The following is a 4,963-nucleotide window of genomic DNA, read 5'->3' as shown; positions in this document are numbered from 1 at the left end:
ATTTTGAGCTATAGAATATGTCTCCAGAAAGAATTTGACTTTAGTTCAGGAATTATCAAACTTTAACATACAAATAACTATTATTCTAATATCTGTCTATTCCCCATAAGCTCCTGTTAATATGTTGTCTTCCTACTGTTATCTTTTGGCATGTGTTAAATAAACAGTTGCAAACATTTCATATTTGGGGGAAAATCCAACAAAACACGAGCTACATATAATTCTTTCCTTTATCAGAAAAGTTTTTAAAGCTCAGTTCTGTACTGTGAAGCTGATTTGCAGCAAAATACCAATAGTGGTTGCAGCTTTACAAAAATTAGAACAAATTTAAACAAGAGGCATTTGTCTAGAGGCAAGCAGTCTGTGTGTAGAAGTCAGTCTAAATGTCCAGATCAAAACTGTATTTTTGAAAAGGCTTTATGCAGCAGGACTCCTAATGACAGGACTGTTGTCCCTTTAGATGCCATAAGTACAAAAATACTCCTGCTGTGTAGACTATGACAATCCAGGCACTTGAGTTGAATTGTATGATTGCTAGCTTTCCTCAAATCTCTCAATGCTTTACCTAAAATAAAAATAGTTTTCTAAAAGAAAATATCTGAATCATGTTATTTTTCTCGAAGTTATTCAGAATGACTTTAACGAGAAACTAAGAAGTGAATGTGTTAAGAATCTGTGAAAAGCCCTTTTACACTTATTATTGCCTTTTCCATGGTTGGTGGAGTAAAAATGTCAACTAAGCCACCCTCCAATTACTGAGGGATTAAAATATCAAAGTCTGGTGTATGTTAAGTTATTTTTGTTAGACCAAGACCAAGAGTAATATGCAAGAGTAGACCTTTTCTTGAAATCCATTTTGTTGTGATTTTAAAATTATTTACTTCACAAACATAATTTTGTACATTCTAGGTTTTACCAATTTTCACCAAAGATTTCTGAAATTATTATATTTCAATTATCATTCATTGTACTTTGTTACATCTTTCAGAATGTATAATCGTTGTCAATGTTATCACTATTATACTTTGAGGCACTGATTCACACATGAAGCTAATTGTATTCAGCTGGGTTTGGCATATTTTATTAAAACAGATACACTTCTTTGAATAATTTTGGAATAAATTGACAGGTGAACATAAAATTGCATGTGATTTGTTTAAAAATAATGCTTTAGTTTGCTTAATAATCAGTGAAAAGTTTTGATGAAGAACTCACATCAGGGATGCTTTATAAATGAAAATCTATCATTACTAAATTATACACAAAACCTTCTTTAGAGTCAAAGCTATTGCATACAGCCAACCTCAGAATTATCTCTAATTTCTGCTTCACCTCTCTATGGAATTAACTGCCAAGTGTTCTGATTCTGTATTTAAAAAATAAGTTCTCAAAAGATACATCTTAATGAAACTTTCTGGGTTTACCACTAACATTTTAATTATACATTTTATTGGGCAACTTGTACATATACAGTTAAAATCATGTTTAACCAAGCAGCTTGTATAAGTTTGAGTGTGTCATAAGCACAAAACTTTTGAGAACCCCTGTCTTTGGCTTCTGTTTTAATTATTAATTCCTGAACTATTGGGAAAATATATGCTAAATTTTCTGTTAATCCCTTTAAATCCCATGAGTCTACCAAAAATCTGTATGGACCTGAGAAATTTCACTCTCCTCCCCAGCTTGCAGGCATCCGATGGCAATCAGTTGTCTACAGACACCTGTGTCTATCTCTAAAGTACCACTCCTTCTCTAGTCTACGCTGTCGGTCACCTTAGCGTGGCCCAAATGATGATTTTAAAAGAGTACAGGAGTTCATTTCCCTATATGACTGCTTGACTACACTAGATACTTATGCAATCCAAAACATGGAAGAAAAGCATGAGGATAGCTGAATGTTCTTTTAATATCATTTTTTTTAACATTATCACTTAGGAGAACTTAATTATTCAGGATAACCCATTTGAATTTGATCTTGATTCTTCATAGTTCTTTAGAACCCTAAAATAAGAAGTTACATGTTAATCTGTAAGTTTCTATCTGATAGAAAAGATAACCACAAAGTTGCAGTTCTGTAGAACAGTAACATTTTTTGCTATCTATTAGCAATGTCATTTCAGCACTTTGATGGACTACCTACATGAATTTCTACTCCTCAAATTCTTCTATCAGCTTTATTATCTCACTGTTTTCCTCGTTAATTAGTGTTGACGGTATTATTGACCCATGTGAACTTTATATCTAGTGAAAGTCATGTTTTAACTCTTCGAAAATTATTTCAATAGAATAAAGGTTTGATACTGCCAAAGCATCAATAATAACATCTACTTAGATATAGTACCAAAGGTGGAAGTTCTGGGCTTAGTCTATATGAGGAAATTCTCTTCAAAAAAAAACCTATGAATCTAATATTGTTCGTAAAAATCTCTTTATCTAGGTGCTAGAAAAATCTCTCTAATCCCAATATCCAAATATTTAATTTAAATTACCAGTAAACATTCATTAACTATATAAAAATGAAGTATGTTTATTAATCTACTAACAAAACAATATTTGTTATTATTCTAAGTTCTGACCTAGAAAAATTTCATCATCAGATGATGAATATGTTTCTTTTTTTGAAAAGAGTCCAAAATCAATTTTATAATATGAATTTTCATGTTTTCTTGATATTTTAATTGTCAGTAATCTTTATTCTTCTATATCATAAATCCATTGATTTCTATCAGCGTAAATACTGCCACAGAAAGAAAGTGAGAGACAAAATTAAGATAAAGCAACAAATGTTTTATTGACCATGTTTTCTCAATGCTTTCAATGTTATTTAAAATATAATTGAAGAAATTTCAAATAAAGTACTCAGTAAAGCAAACAGGACTGATTTCTCCATTGCAGTGTCTCAAATACTCTGCCTCTGGCTATCAGGGGAAAAGAAAAAACAGAAAACTATTGCTGTCTAAAACTACTTTTATAATGGCTCCAATTGTCAAGTCTTGCCTGACTCATTTGCTATGCATTCCTGTTTTAAATTTCTGTGGCATGTAGCAGCTGTTGTTGTTAAACCTACATATTTTTTTTATAGCTCTATTTTAGACTTTGTGATTCTTCATGTACAGTCCCAGTAAAAGTATGGTTTGTGAAACATTATTTACCAGAAGCATCAGATGTTTTATCACAGGAAAAGTCTCAGAGAGAATTTGGAGTGACAGGTTTAGAGATTTTTTCTTAATTGTATTCTGGGTTTTAAGGCCAAGAAAAATTCATTCCTTTGATTGCATGAGAGGAAAGTCATTAAAACACACACAAACTCTTAACTTGTTTTCTAAAATACTTTCAAAATTTCTGAAAATCTATGTTTCTCCATATGTGAAAAGATTATAAGTGATATATTTAGAGTCACACAGAAGCAAATATGATTGTATATCTGTAAGTACACTTTCATTTTTCACCCAATACCTTTTCCAAATATCATTTTGTATTGACAAATTAATTGCAATTTAGTGGAATAAACTTGTGATTTCTTCCATATTAAGGAGCAATGATATGCCAGGGACACTCGTTGTAATCAATCATTGATATAAGGAAAGCTTGTGTTTAAAATAAAATTTAAAACAATAAATCATAGTAAAGAGTGACTTGGGATCCAAGGTTTTTAAATAAATATTTAGAATTTTGGATTTCCCAGCTATTCCTGTTCTACCCACCTCTTCTTTACCCACCACAGTCAGGCTCTTGAGATGATTCGAGTATAAAGGAAGTTAGAGCCAAAAGTAATGTCTTTATTCTATGAGATTCTTCCATAAGTCTTTTTCTTTGTTCTTTGCTAAACTCAAGGAAGAAATCTAGTGAAATAAAAAATATGTGCTCTCCCTTCTACCTCTCTTCCAAACTGAGAATTTGGATTCAGCTATAGTGAACATATGTTTTATATCCTCAACTCTGGACCTCATTCTGATCTCTGAAACACTTCAATGATTTGCCATTTTTTTAAATGTAAAAGCATAACAAATCAAATGAGAGACAAAGAGAAAAAGAGAGATTAAAAACCAACCAGACCTTTCAACCCTTAGAAGTTTACCCCTAAAAATTTTAATGTTATACTTAAGACAAATCTAGATTTAAAAACAACACTTAAAAACTCAGAGGATGCAAAGTTTAGTCTATATTAATTCTTTGTATCCCAGACTAATGATACCCAAAATGCCTGGTCTTATGTATGGTATGACATTTAAAAATTTTCCACTTTGTTAAGTTTTCCTGTATGTAATGCCTCAGATCCTTTCCTTCTTAGTCCTCACTCCATACCTTCTTGCACTGAAAGATCTTGAAACTGATCAACCTCTCTCACTACCCGGAATTTATACTGGGTGTAGAAACAAGATTGAGAATCCGCTTTAAAATAAATAAGTCATTTTGGAATGAATTCTTACCTACAGATTTGATCAGTTTTTTCTTTTATTAGTATGGATTTTCAGGAAACAAGATTGTTTAAAGCAGAATTATTTGACATTCAGTATATTTAGAAATGGATCTAGCCCTTAAGACAGAAAAGTACAAAACCTTCTTATTAAAAATTTATAAGAAATTTTTTCCCCTTGTTTCTAGCCTTAAGTTCTATGCCAAAGCACAGTTAAATAATAAATTACATAACAATTACCTTTAACTTTATTAGCAATAATTTTCTACATAAACAACTGACTTACATCCAGAGCTACCACCTGCATCTTAACATTATCATCATGAATTTTTCTCTGCATATGGAAAACTTTAATAAATTTATATAAAAATTCCTGTATATATTATTTATTCTAAACACAGAGGAAGAGTTGTAGGTGATCTGAAATGTGAATGGTCCCCTGTCACAAAAATGTCTCTGAAAAACTGAAAACAAATATCGCACACTCTACCTGAGATATCTGCTGATTTACAGGAATCACCAAGTACTCTTTTTAATGGTTTAAAG

This window comes from Neophocaena asiaeorientalis, unplaced genomic scaffold, assembly GCF_003031525.2.
Source record: "Neophocaena asiaeorientalis asiaeorientalis breed wild unplaced genomic scaffold, Neophocaena_asiaeorientalis_V1.1 scaffold114, whole genome shotgun sequence".
Lineage (NCBI taxonomy): Eukaryota > Metazoa > Chordata > Mammalia > Artiodactyla > Phocoenidae > Neophocaena > Neophocaena asiaeorientalis.
This window is presented reverse-complemented; position numbering follows the sequence as displayed.